The sequence below is a fragment of the Lepisma saccharinum genome, chromosome 30 (assembly GCF_977018435.1).
Source record: "Lepisma saccharinum chromosome 30, izLepSacc3.1, whole genome shotgun sequence".
In the NCBI taxonomy this organism is placed as follows: domain Eukaryota; kingdom Metazoa; phylum Arthropoda; class Insecta; order Zygentoma; family Lepismatidae; genus Lepisma; species Lepisma saccharinum.
The window spans coordinates 26,821,270-26,836,809 of NC_139258.1; the positions used below are offsets into that span (position 1 = coordinate 26,821,270).

General features: G+C 36.8%; 1 protein-coding gene across 1 annotated transcript in view; it reads right to left on the reverse strand.

Moving 5' to 3' along the window:
* The window catches only part of LOC145981916 (peripheral plasma membrane protein CASK-like), a 902,867-nt gene that overhangs the window by 429,464 nt on the left and 457,863 nt on the right, over nucleotides 1–15,540 (reverse strand). The gene's annotated exons all lie outside the window — the stretch shown is intronic.

Below are 15,540 nucleotides of genomic sequence, written 5' to 3' on the forward strand. Positions count from 1 at the left end.
TTCTGCTCCCCATCCTGTCTACCTTCATTTGGATCGGAGAGACTGGCAGGCAAGTATCGGTGTCCTTTTACAAGCGTTCCTTCAGTGTGTTTTTAACGATTTTTAATTTTGCGTCGTCTGGCGGACAAAAACTTCCACAACAACTTCATAAGATTTTGCTATCATCCTGAATGTGGAAATGCAAGAAACTAATGCACATGCTCAGCAACAACAATGAAGGAAAATTTGTGCATTCTGACCCTCACGTTAGAGGACGACGACCAGATTCTTCTGTTGCTGTTGCTCCAAAGGCATGTGCGGTGAACACCAGTTTCGAGTGCACACAAGACTTATAAAAATATAGTTTTGCATTCCTGCCATGCTATTCACGTATTTTGGAAGTAAATACTAACTTTTGTAGTAAATAAAATATGTTTTGCAAAATTTATACTGTGTTTTAATTTCGAAGAAAGCGGTAGTCCAGTGGACAAATTGTTCGCTTTAACGTTTGGCACAGGACACATTAGCTATCTAGGGTTAACTCAGTTACTCATCTCACTGAGAATTAATTCTAATCTACACTGACACTGTTTTATATAAACAATATATTGAAACTACAATTCTTGCAAACTTGAACCAAGCTGACTTCCATGTTTTAGAGATTAGGGTATTATTTTGCAAAGCAGGGTCCAGGGGTGAGATGGCTATTATTGTATGTTTCATCACAATTCCTCCCATTTTCATGGTAAACTGAACATTCAAATGTGAGGATTAAAGTGAATAAACAGAAAAAACAAAAGCCTATTTTTTCAAGGGGTCTCTAGTTCAATCCTCGAACAGTGGTTCGGATCCAAATTTAAACTGTAGGTTCAGTTCTGATTAGCCTATGAGCATAAAGTGGGTTTAAATCAAACTTTAAACAATATTCTCAAGTCGTTAAACTTGGTGATCAAACAGAACATTCGAGTCTTCATTAGGCATAACAATATACTGAAACATATTGGGTTAATGAAGAACATTGCAGCAACAAAAAAATCGAGAGAACAAAACAGTTGAACATTGATAAATTTGCAGCTTTGCACAGACTACAAACTATGTAGTATATTAACCCTTGAATCTGAAATACACTTTAATGTTTATTGATAAAACCACCTACAAAAAAAAAAACTAGCATTTGGAAGGGGTGATCGCTCCTGTTGCCCTCGCGATGGATCTGCACCTGTGGCAAATGCTATATTTTATATTTATATATATATATATATATATATATATATATATATATATACACACACACACACACACACACACACACACTCATGGATAACACATGCTAACCCTATCTAGAAGGTGGATGCTCAGCTGGCAAATCAAACACTCAATACCTTCATGCAGTAAGTAGTAGCAAAGTTTTAGTTACAGGGTGGGTGGGTGTCTTCCAGCTTTTTCTCTCTGAAATGCCGTGTTCATCGCCCCACAGCAATTCTGTTCATCGCACACTTTATTGCTTCATGTAGTGACTGAATGGTAAATATAGGGTGTCTATGAAGGCTGTTTACTACTTCATAAATTAATAGCATGACATTAATAACATTACTTTGCTTTAAGTGATGCACCATTTCAAAAAGGTTCCTTGACAGGTATTTGACAACTTGTCTTTTCTATATCAGGTGACAGGGGATGCAAAATTTGAAAATGAACCAAACTTTTCCAGCACATTGGGTTAGTAGAGATGGCCGTTATTCTCTTGGTATTACACCCGTGGCTTTTTGTGTGGTTGTGTCGAAGACCAAGTGTACCACATCCATTTGAGTGATTTAAAGGTCAGAATAACCAATGCCAATACCACTGCCACTGTTTGAGACAGGCTACATGGAGTATGTACAGAATTTGTTCACATGTCGAAGTACAGTGAGCACATACTAGTGCCATAACTAAATGTTAGAAGGGCCGAGGTGTGTGGACCCCCTTTTCCATGCCATTACCACAGCCATAGTATATTTTGCATTATGAGGATGGTATTGCAATTATGCATTCAATGCAAAAACAATACTTATAAGGTTTTTAACATTCCTGTTTAGATTATAATAAAGCAGACTAAAACTCAGAAAATCCACACTGTGATACTGATGTTTACTGAACAAACTATGCATTTTGCATCACACAACTAAAGAAAGTAGGTTTAACACATATTGAACAATCAAGATTCAAGCAAAAAGCAATTATAGTAAATTCAGCATAAAACAATTATTTGCAAAAACAAAACCTTTCGCTTGTGTGCCTCACAATGTGTTCAGTGTTCAGTCATTCCATTTCCCTATGCTCAGTGTTCAAAGTAGATATGCTAACCTTCACTAAGAAGTAATATTTCCTAAACATTTTTGTTACAAACTTAAGTTTCAAAAATGCATGTTCTGCACACAGGTCACAATCACTGGTAAAGTGAGGAAGATAAAAATAAGTGAAATAACTGTTTTCCACAATGAAAGTAGCAACATCATGAATGGTCTAGAGTTTTTGTGATATCTTCCTTTGCATGGTGTCTGGTTGTAAGTATTTGGTGTATGAGATTATAAAGGTTGATTTTCCTTTACTTATTTTTAAAAATAATGATTAGTTTAGTTTAACCTTGGTATGGAAACTTATGAATGCAGTTTGACAGCACAATGACTCAAGAAGCCATGGTATGAGTTGCAGGAGACCATGAACAATTCATTATCAAGCAATGTCTTATATAGAACACATGTGAAGCACAATACTTTCCTTATTTTCCACAAAGGGCTAACTTGCTTCCTTATATGGAAATCAAATCTGTATTTGTAAGAATACTTGACTAAGAACATGAAAATATCTCATATGATACATTATCATATATTTATTATTCTTCTCACATCTAATTCACATTGTAAAATGACAAACAGTACTATTTTTCTACCTTATTTGGCCAATATTCATAACCTTGGAGTACACCAGATTCACATATGAACTACTTGTACATTCCAAAGTTTTGACAAAAATTTATAATATTATAGTACTTTCACATCTCAATTAACATAGATTCAATGCTATGAATATGTCAATCACCAAACAGTGTATTATAATTCCCTTATATACTCTTCAAATCTGGCATATTTATTTATATCAATCTTCTATATCTCTTCTTTAATATTATGTTTTTTATTATACTTTAATATTTGCTCTTAAACATCTACTTTAAGCAAGATGAATTCGGATTTTAGTAATATAATACATCCAGTAGAACACTAATGGTCCCTACTTCCAGATACAGCACGAGTGTCACCAAAAAAATTGAAAACTGTTCATACACATACATTTACCAAGTATCAGGAACAAATCAATTTCACATATCTGGAAAATAACTACAATCCATTTTTTATGTCTTACTCTGTAGATACTTGAGTATAAAAGCTTATTCCATTCTTAATTTTGTCAATATAAAGGAGCTCACTCCTCAAGCTTCCAAGTAAAGCCAAGTTCATAGAGAGCAATCCCACAGCAATAGTACCAGCTCCCTTACTTTTGTTATATAGTCACCAACTATAGGCTTGACCTTTTGGTATATGTGAAAACTATTTTTAATGTGCTTTTATATTTATCTGTTTGTAATTATGAATGATAACAATAAAAAACAATTTTATTACATTTCCCAACAGAAGTTTTAATTTAGATAGCTTACGCTAAAAATCTGCTTGAGAATTCACATCATTATTCCCGATTTTTCCTTACTAGTGAGTTTCCAACACTTGCAGTCATCCTACACTGAGTTCGGGTATAGATATCAAGTACTGTAAGCACATACGTTTTTGCAAAATATTGTATGAACTTAAAATAAACAGTTTTTCACTCAAAATGACTGCAATCACCAAAAAAGTATCCCTTAAGTAATAATAATAGGAAATATTAGATTGATAAAAAAAATCCTAGGGGATAAATTTTCATTTCTTTAGTTCAGTCTTTGAATACTGATAATTAGGGCTTGGAAGTTGAAGACCTATAAATTGCCAAAAAAAGACCTATAAAAAGACCTAAAAATGTAAAAAAAAAAGGACCTAAAAATGAAAAAAAGGACATATAAATGTGATCCAAATTAATTAATAACTTCAGTTTTAATTACATATTTAATGAATATATGCGGCACCTCCTTATCTGACTTGACATCTTTGCAGGCGCGTACTGTCTGGTCATATACACCATGCTGAAAGCTTCAAAACAAGATAAAGTTGCAACTTACAGCGCGACCTTCCAGACAAGTTAGGATTAAAGGACCTTGTATTGTACCTGCTTCAGTTGTCCAAAAATGTTTTTCTCTCCTTTCAGGGATGGATCAAATATATTTCTCTCTTTCTCTTTTATTTCTTTACCACAGAAAGGATGTTGAGGTGATGAACTGATGATGATTCGAATTGAGAATGGGCAGTAAAAACATAGTCGAAAGAAGGTGAAGTTGCAAAAAAAAAGCCATTAAGACCTAAAAAAAGGCTAAAAAAGAGCCAATAAACAAAAAAAAAACGAAAAAGGACAAATAAAACCCACCTTCTTCTGGTCTACAATGACCCAAAATGAACATATATTATGTTGGGCCTTGTGTTCGGACACTAGGAAAAAAAAAGATTTTTCCTCAACTTCCGAGCCCTACTGATAATATATTAACTGATCAAAAAGCTTTATAATTTTATCTCTCATGAATAATGGTTACAAGATCACAACCAACATCACTTCAATATTTCACTGTGAAGTCACTGACACACTTTTGAAGTCTGATTCATGATAAATCAATGAGCATCAAAGGACAAAGGAATGAAAAACTCTTGGCAGTGCTATAATGCAGTCAACAAGGGGAAGAATCACACAAAACATGCAATTGGACATCCAATATGGAGGCCAGTTAATCTAAATGTTTTTGCATCCCTCATTTTTCTGACTGGAAATATATGCAATCAAGGCCATATTTATGGAGGGGGGGGGGATCTAGAGCCCCTGAAAGACTTACGAAGTACAAAAAATAAATAATTAAAATATACATGTTTAGCATTTTTTGTGTAATCGAGGGTCGTTCATTTCCATCAAACTTACTGGAAGGCAAGGATTAGATTTGCATCTTATGGCTCTGAATGACAGTATTTAACCCTAGAATGGATGGCTGGGTCTGTGTGACCTAGGTGGTAATATTTCTCTAAATACTGTACTGTCGCTCTCAGTACCTTCGGTCTACATTCTGTAGGTGTCAGTAGTTGTATCATCGAGATTGCTACTGCATCAGCCATTCTGCTATATGTGTTGAAACTCTGTCCGGGTCTAAGAGACCAAGCACATCCACTTGTCTAAAGTTCTTTTTTCCTTTGAAATTGACATAGTTCTCAGGCCATTTGTTTCGTACGTTTCGTTTGTGATATTTTGTAAACACTATGTGCTGTAATCTGTATTAATGAGCAATGGCACGTTCCTGACAGAAGAAGAATTTGCATTTAAAATTTTTGGGTGCGTAAGCACTGAGGCTATTTTGCACCCGTCACACTATACAGGGTCCAGCCCCTTATCATAAAAAAAAAAATAAAAGCGTGTCTGTAAACTAAAATTCCCTTACATTGGTTAAAAGTTGAGGCTAAAAAGGGCACTCAGCACAAATAAGGACAACACACAGGATAACACAGAATTATACTGGCCATGGGGGCCAGTCGCCAGAGTCTGCAGTCCAGGGTGTACTACATGGAAGTGAGGTTGACTATTGGGTGCACTACGTGGAAGGAGCACCCCTTACACCACTGACAGAAGAAATTGGTGAATTTTTGTAGAGTAACGTCTGGTGAAAAAAAAGTAACGCAAGCAGACGAGTTGGGTCGCACAGACCCAAAATGAAATTTTCGGTTCAGAGGGACTAAAAACTTTATTTTATTAAAACATATATTCTAAAACAATATTATGCTCTATATTATACACTTGTAGTATGAAAATTGGACAGAATATTCACTTTGGGTCTGAGAGACCCAACCCGTCTGCTTAAGTTACTTTCTTCACCTGCCCGTTCTTGGGTTAAGAAGATTTATGCAAACTACTACTAATTCATATTATTAAGGAACCAATGGCAGATCCAGAAGTTACAACTGGGAGGGGTGAATTCAAGTTTGGTATCTGACCTAACTGAGATTCAATTCTAAGCTACACTTGCAATGTTTTATCTAAACAAAATATAATACTACAAACAGGAACTAAGCTGACTTCTATGTTTTAGAGATTTGAGTATTATTTCGCAAAACTAGGGCCCAATGTTGGAATAGATGGTTATTAATGCATGTTGTTAAATTGCCATGCTAAACTGAATGATCAGATATGAGGAGTAAAATGAATAAACAAAGAAAACAAGAACCTCTTATCTCAAGGAGTATTGGGTTGGATCTCCTTTTGAGGCATAATGTGTATTGGGCATAATAAAATATTGAAAAACTATCAGTTTGGAGGGCTATCGATCCTCCTGTGGATCCGCACATGTCAGGAACTTTACATTTCACCAACTGGATTTAACATCTTTTTTGTTACTGAAGAAATGTTAAATTCTATTTTCATTTGACATAAATTTCCATGCCAAGCATTGTTTGTTAAGCAAATTTGGCCAAGCTTAAGCTAGATAATGAATATTTGCGGTTATGTCTCTGTTCTTCAACAATATTTTTACCTATTCAAGTAATAACAATACAAAATGAATTAATCTACATATTACAATTATTAATTGAAATAAATATAATTATAATTAATCATCAGATCATTATTAGTATTATTAATGAGACAGTCAGTTTAACCCCCCTCCCCCTGACATATATTTCTTAATAGGTGCCTGCAGGGTGCAAAATCATTGAAAACTGGTGGGGGGAGAATGATCTTTATCTACAAACCCCCCTTCCCCCACAAACATATATTTAATTATATGATATACATATTTATCATGTTATTAAAATTAAAAATCTATTATTATTATTAATTACATAGAAAGAAATTAATTTGTTACTTTTATATATATCAGATATCATAAAGTAGCAAACAAATTCCTTTACTAACTGGTTCAAGATGACATAATTGAAGTGGTTTTATTATGTATAAATTTATATTTAGCTTTTGCTTTAATATAAATCATGAATTTCATAGTTATTTTTTGTCTTTCGCATTCTTGTTTTACTTTTATTGTGAGTATTAATGTTGATTTGTTAATGATCTCTTGAGAGAGAGAAAGCATTCAACACTCACAGCCACAATATGTGTGTGTGTTTTCAATATTATTCTTAGTAAAGTATATTTGAAATTAAAAGTAATTGCTTATCTTATGTTCATTATAACAAAAACCTTTCCCCTGGAAATTGTTGGTGGGGGGAAATCCCCCTATCCCCCCCTTCCCAGGTTTTCACACCCTCGGTGCCTGTCTGCCACCAATTTCCTGCATAATGACTTCACATCTATAAAGATCTCATCATACTTCTCTCCTTTCCTGTATCAGATGGAAGGACAACGAACCAGTATAATTCTCTGCGAGTCTTGTGTTATGTTGTCCATATGTGTTTCTGAATTTTCTATCATCCACTTTATCTTACCACCATTCATCCCCATCTTTGTGGTTAGCCAAAGTGGCAGAAATGAGATGTTAAATAAACTAAATCAATCAAACAAAGAAATGGAAGGAAGTCTTCAGTATTCCTTGCACTTATTGAAGGTCAATGTTTGCAGACTGAAGACACTTTGAAGTTGCGTGTAAAGTTTTCAAAATGTTTTCGCATATGACCAAAATAAGGACAAATTCATATGATTCTAACTTCTTCCTTACAGGTTCAGCTAGGGAGCACACCCATAAAATTTGAAACACCCTTCCAAAAACTTAAATTATATTGGATATTAAAAGGCGGTTGAAGCAGTAGTGATTATCTCAAGGAGGTGGTTAGTCAGTCTGAAGCGAGAGAGGTCACGTGAATGACAAATAAGATTCTTGAATCCGTATGCGCATATTTGGTATACATTCTAGGTATAAGTGTGCTGAACTAGAGAGAATAGTACTAAGATTGTACTAGGAAAGTTTAGTGTTATTATTATAAAGTATTTCAAACTTACTATATGGGCGTACCCAAAAGAAACCGAACTAATTTTGTGGTGGGCAGAGCTTTTGTAGTACCGCGTTTTGCCACTAGGAGCACATAGAGCGAACCTTCCTGAGTCCGTAAGCCGAGTGCCGTCGCTGAAGCAGGTCAGGACACGTTTCGGCGGAGTTTAGAGTTACAGCTGTTTTGTGTGATCGTAGTTTTTGCAATGGCTGATTTTCGGGAACAGCGTGCGGCGGTGAAATTCTGCTTTTTGCTCAAAAAAGAGTGGAACAGAAACTCTTGAAATGTTAAAAACGGCGTACATAGACGATGCTATGGGGAAAACTCAAGTGTTTGAGTAGTTTTCTCATTTCAAAAATGGTGAAATGTCAATTGATGACAAACCTCGTTCTGGTCGTCCTTCCACGGCCCGAACACATGACAAAAAATTCGTGAAATCATCAACGAAGATCGACGACAGAGCATTGAACAAATTGTGGAGCTGTCGGGAGTGACTTGGAGTTCAGTGCAGCGAAGTTTTGAAACGATTGCGCAACAGTGTGCGGCAGAAGCGGCCCGATTTGTGGCAGTCGGGTGACTGGTTTTTCCATCATGACAATGCCCCGGCTCACACAGCCCTGTCTGTACGACAATTCTTGACCAAAAATGGTATGACCCCTGTTCCTCACCCTACATACTCACCCGACCTTGCCCCATGCGATTTTTTTTTTTGTTTCCTAGAATGAAAGGAGACATGAAAGGAAAGTGTTTTGCTGATGTTGCTGAGGTGAAGAAAAAAATGACGGAGGCGCTGTCACGGATCACAAAAGATGACTTTAAAAAATGTTTTGAAAAATGTAATCAAAGATTGGACAAGTGTCTTAATGCAAGTGGAGAGTACTTTGAAGGGGATTGAAGATTTGTACTTAAATTGTGAATAAATAAGTTCACAAAAAAATTAGTTCGGTTTCATTTGGGTACGCCCACGTACATACGATTTCTACCTTATTTCTAACTGCAGTGAAGCTAGACCTAGTGCTGGAGCTTGACATTACTACACAAGTTGCATAAGATCTGACTAGTGTTTTAATTCTACAAGGAATACTAAAAACAATCTTTGGAACAGAAATGACAGATTATCCAGATTGACAGTTCTAACGCTAAGGTTGAAGTTTAAAGAAGCGAGGAGGAAATTACTTCATCACTAAGATTTATTCCCCCAACCCCACCAGCATGTATTAAGTGCTTTAGTGTGTTCAAGATTGATCGAGTTTGCAGATGGTGCTAAGGTTGCTAAAATTCAGTGTAGCAAACTTAATCATTACAAAAACATCAAAAAAAAGAAAGAAAGAACAGAAAAGGAAAATAAAAATAAGGCAAGAGTAAGTAGTTTGTTGCCAAGTGTGGAATGTGTCATTTATGGTAAAAAAATAAATGTGTGACGTTTTACAAATTATCACTGTTCTTGCTGTTTTTCATCAAATGTCACAAGAAACTGACCTCTCAACTTATTGTGGGTACACCTATAAATCGCTCTGGTCAGGAACCAAGACCTATATTTCATAAATAATATTAACCACAACAAACACTAATGTCTGTTCATTATTAACTAACTAAACTAACTCTCTAGCCTTCTTAAACCCGAAGGTTTATGGCCGCAGCAAAACAGGCCTTCCATCTGTCCCTATCTTGAGCAAGATCCATAGGCGCCGACTCCATGGGGCTTGGGGGGCTCTAGCCCCCCAATGTTAATGATGTGGGGGCAGAGCCCCTCAAATAATTTTGCTTAAGAGGATCTAATGTATTATTTTGCTTCTCTTGTAAAGTTTACTCTGAATTGTGCAACATGAACTTAACTTTAAATACACATTTGAAATGTTCTAGACCATCAAATTTGGGGGGCTGAGACCGCTAAACCATCAACTTTGGGGGGGGGGGGGGGGCTATGAACGGAGACAGCAAAACACATGACTTATTACTATATACTAAGTATATAATTATGAGTATTGTTAACATTTTTACTAAAAAGAGTTTCAAAATAACGAGGTGATGTGACAATTATACCAGTATGTTGTGTAGTGAATTCTGAACAATTTGAACACGACTTACAGGCAATATTGATATGTACGATATTTAGTTATCCTCGAAATCTCTTCCTCTAGTCCAAAGAATAAGGGGAAAATAATTCTAAAGTCATTGTTTTTATTTAACACTGGCTTGCAGTAAAGTACACAAGGAAAGCTTATGAAAAGTCTGTATTGCGAAAGCGGGATTGGCTATGATCAAAGGCATTACTGCTAAATCACGGCATGCTGTGTGTTTATTTATTTTTGCAAAATTAAATTTAAAAAGTAAAACATTGTAGCAAGAACAAAAAAGTAAAACTATTTGCCTGCGATTTGTGTTAGCATTTATATAAATAATTAAATAAAACTGTTAAATATTGTAAATATTCGCTATTTTTATGGGTACGTCAACACTAAGGTTCTTTGCACCAGTCGCATGTCCTTTCTTTACAAGTCTGTTGCGGACATTAAAACACACCCATGCCCTCGCCGGGACTCAAACCCGAGACCTCCGGATCAAAGTGAGTTGAGCCAACCACCCAACACGCTCGGCTACCAAGGCCGGTATAAATACATAGCCTACTTTTAAATAAAAATGTTAATTGTTATCTAAAAAACAAATGAGCAGACACACGTTTTTCATGTTACATTTCATTTGCATGAGGAATATAATAGCTGCTTAAAAACTGCTATACGAAGACGTAATTTTTATTTTTAAAGAAGGGAGGGAGTGAGTCATTCATTCATTTATTTCAGTGATCAGAGCCCCCCCATTAATTTTAACAAGTTGGCGCCCCTGGCAAGATCTATCCACTCTTTTGCATCCCTAACAATTTCCTTTAGATACATCTCAATGTAGGTCCACCTAACACTCCTTGATTTAATCATTCTAATGATATCTGGAGAGGAATACAGATTGTGTAGTTCTACATTATATACCTTCTCCACTCACCTGTCTCCTCATACCTTTTAGGCCCAAATATTTTTCTAGGGATTTTATTTTCAAATTTCAATGTAAGGGACCAAGTTTTGCATCCATATAATACTACAGGCAAAATTACTGTTTTGTAAATTTTAACTTTTAGTTTCTTAGATATTATATGAGAAGATAAAAGTTTATGAAGAGAAAAGTAACATGCATTTCCTGAATTACGCCTGTCTATTATTTCCTCTTTAATTTCATTTTCATTTGTTAGAATTACTCCTAAGTACTTGAATTTGGAAACTGGTTCAAATGAGTTGTTACCAATAATTAGATTTTGATTATTACCTAACACTTGGTTTCGGCCTGTAAGAATCTCTTTAGCGGCTTTAAAAAATACTTTAGCATTATTCTTAATTGTATTTACATCATCTCCTAGTAAGTCTACATCATCTGCATATGCTAACAACTGAGTCACACCATTTAATTTTAGTCCGTCGTTAGTTTCTTTTATCTTCCTAACAGCATATTCTAAGGCAAAATTAAAGAGCAATGGAGATAATGCATCTCCTTGTTCCTAGTTCATTATTAACAACAACATAAATAGCAAACTGACTTCTGCAAAACAAAAACTTTTAAATGATACAAGCTTCTCATTGTTCTAGTGGTTAGGGTTATGGCTATTGGTTATTTTGGTACATCTAAATAGCACTTTCTCATGCAAGAAATAGCTGTATGTTTTGACTCTCATCTTGTTTTACATTCTTTCTTAAGAGTTTTCTCCTAGACTCATGAATTCATGTAACTCCCCAGTGCCAAAATTAACCATCTCAGTCATTCAACCATTGCTGAAAAACTTGAAAACTTACTGGATGGTATTGAAAAATACTGAAATAGTTGTGGAACTTTGAGCTGCATTGGAAACCTCAAGATTGAAATTATGCATGCAGCAATGAAAATATGGAGTGTTTCAAACTTATTCTCTACTAAACTCACTACACACTTCACTCATTACTGCAGCCCCATCATATCCTTCACCTCTACATTACTGAATATCAATATTGATCTTAAGGGGAAAAACAAAAGAAAAACAATTAACAATGTTACATTTCAACCCTCTATCAGGGTCTTCCTCAGATTTGAAAGCAAACCAAAGTGTTTTTTGTTTTTTTTTTACTGAAATGTAGACTTCCTTGGTCAGCATATGCAGTGTTTTTTTCTGTCATGAAAACAAGGCATAATCGTGTTACTTCTTTCATCTCTCTCCTCAGGGCAACAAGTTAATATGCAGGAGATTTTATGACAGAAATATTTGAGTTTTTAATATTTTGCAGTTTATTTTTGAGTGATTTTGTAGAAGATCCACAAAGTTGCAATTCTATCTTGGAGCCTTCTGTTGCACAGGTACATTTTATAAAAGCATGTTTTAACTAGTAGACTTGATACACTTGATTATTATAATTTCTCCAATTTCAACTAGAGCTAGTTGGTAGGTTGGAGTAGTCAGTAGGGCATCTGATTGCCGCCAAGTGGGAGACCCGGGTTTGAATCTCATGGTGGGTGATCTAAGGTCAGAATTTTTCTGGCCTTGTCTACACATAAAGCGGCTCTGGGGCTCACCCAGCCTCAAATCAATGGGGCAACTCTTGGAGGTAAAGGCAGCCAGAGCATGGTGCTGAACTCCAAAATGGCATAGATCAAGAATGTGTGGGACACTACCACCACATACCTTCATGACGTGGTGCTATATGCACGAGGAACTTTACCTTCACCAATTTCAACTTCATTTAACTGTAGTTAAAAAATAGAATCAAGTGTTCTGAGTTAAAGAAAAGAGAATGCTTGATGATGTGATGCACTGCTTGCACTGTCAGTATTTACAGCACAGCTTTAGAAACAGATGGCAACAACCCCTCCATGTATCTCGAGCAATATTTGTATGATATTTTAATAATGCAATACGTCCCTCCAATAATTTGAATGTACATATGTCAAATAGAATAAGAAACACAAACAAAAAATTTAATGGGAATAAAATCTTATTATTTTTTTTAATTATATTATTGTGTCTATTTTTAAAATTCTGTTTCTCGACCTCGAGATGTAAGAGAATGTTCTATTTATGTTTGACATTACTTAAGAGAGCATAGTATGTATCATGTGTGCATATCAGGTTACTCCATAAGTAATGTGGTTTCTGCACATTTGAACACATATACGAGGGACATTCCGAAAGAAAGTAAGTTTCATCATTTTCTTCTCAGGGAAGCTGTATTACAAAGTGAGAAAACACATTGCCATAACAAAAGACAATCTTTCCTGAATTCACGACGGGAGAAGTGAGAGCAGAGGAGCAATGACGCATTCACAGAGTGCCGAAGAATAGAGATAAGCAGCAGATTGACATGCCCAATCTCATTTGAGTGCAAACCAGTATGGCAGAAACGTGGTCACGAATGGAAGTGTGTGCTGTCGTGCACTATGAATGGGCTTATTGTTATTCTTGCAATCTTGCTCAGGGGTGAACACTCGATGCGGTACGAGCGCGAGGGCAATGACTTCCTGTTCAGGTGTTGTTCTTGAACGACAATGCAAGACCCCACACAGCAAGGGTCACTGCAGAACACATTCATCATTTGGGATGGGAGAGATTGAATCACCCTGCATACAGCCCCGATCTTGCCCCATCAGACTTCCACCTTTTTCCTGCATTGAAGTCAGCACTATCGGCACGTCACTTCGGAAGCAATGAAGAGGTGCAACAGGCTGTGAAGAACTTCCTTAAATCGCTGGCACTGATTTTTACCAGCAGGGTTTCTTGAAATTGATTTCACGGTACAACGAATGTATCAATGTCGGTGGCGACTATGTGGAAAAATAGCCAAATGATTGTATTTTGTTATGACATTGTATTCTTCTGTACGTAATAAAGCTTCCCTGTGAAAAAATGACGAAACATACTTTTGGAACATCCCTCGTATATCACATTTCACCCAGTTCATATACTGAGAGGCATAGTTATTCTACCTTGCCTTCTACTTTTGTACACCTTGTTCAAGAGAAAGCTTTGTAAGTTTATGTGAGACCTGATGCACATAAATTTCATTCTTAGAATGGTGCAAACTGTAGAACCATTGATTCTTTGGATTCAGTGTCTGCAAGGAGGCCATACATAGGCCGAGGTAGCACCTCTTGTTGGGGATACGCAAGGGGCAGTCTCCAAAACGTGGAAACGGTTCAGGGAGACCAACAGCATGGATGACCGACAGAGGAGTGGTCGCCCAAGAGTTACAACACCAAGGCAAGACCAGTATATCCACATAATGGCACGTAGGCGACCCACGGCTGCTCGTGAATTACAAAGTGACCTAGTGCGGGCATCTGGCATCCGTGTCACGGCCCAAACAGTTCACAAACAGCTGCAATTCTGGTCCTACAGGCCTGTGCGTTGTGTGACACTACAGTCTCGCCTTAGGGGGGAGAGACGAAGATGGGCCCTCGAGATTCTCAGGTGGGCTTTGCAAGAATGGCATCATGTTATGTTTTCTTGAAACACATATAGCACTGCACCCTGATAAACAACATCAACAGTTATAACACCATTAAGCCTTGTTTCCATGATATGCTGACCAAGGCAGAAATTTATTTTATTATAAAACATAAACTAAACATAACGTTTCAACCTTCTAGTCAGGCCTTCTTCAGACTCTGTACCATGTAAATTTCTGTCTTGGTCAGCATATTGAGTTTTTTTTTAACAACAACAGGTTTGGCGAAGAAAACAACATGGTGGGAAGTACCAGCATATGCAGGAAGTGCATACATTTGGCGGTGGTGGAGTCATGTTTTGGGTGGGAATCACATATGGACGTTGGACACCGTTGATACCTGTACAGAGGGAGGTTAACAACTCAAAGGTATGTGGAAGATGTCCCTCAGCCCTTTGTCCAACCATTGTGCCAGTATGGTGACGGATTTGTGTTGGTGGATGATAATGCATGCCCACATCATGGAATACCGGTACTGAACTTCCTGCGCGTGGCTGATGTTCACCACATGGACTGGCTCTCTAGGTCAGATATGAACTGCATTGAGCATGTGTGGAAGATGTTGAAAACTGCCATTTGTAATCGTCCACAGCCTCCAGAAACGCTGCAGGACCTCATTCACGCTGCCCAGAAGGAATAACCTTCTTCCCCAAGATGCCATTGATGCACTTATCACAGGGATGCCTCAACATGTCAGGGAACTGCGCAATGCACATGGATATCATACACGTTGCTAAGGCACTGTGAACAAGTGCATTGGGACACTATAGCACGGAAACACAATCAGTTGTTTCCCACTGGACACAAATGCACTTGAATTGTTTTCATTCTTATGCTTGTTTCGGTTTGTTAGTGGACGCCCGCTCCTGTTTTCCATTTCTATCACTGTACATTCTCAGGGCGTATGATTGTGGTACAATAAAGGTTGTACGTCCCTATTTCCTAATCAC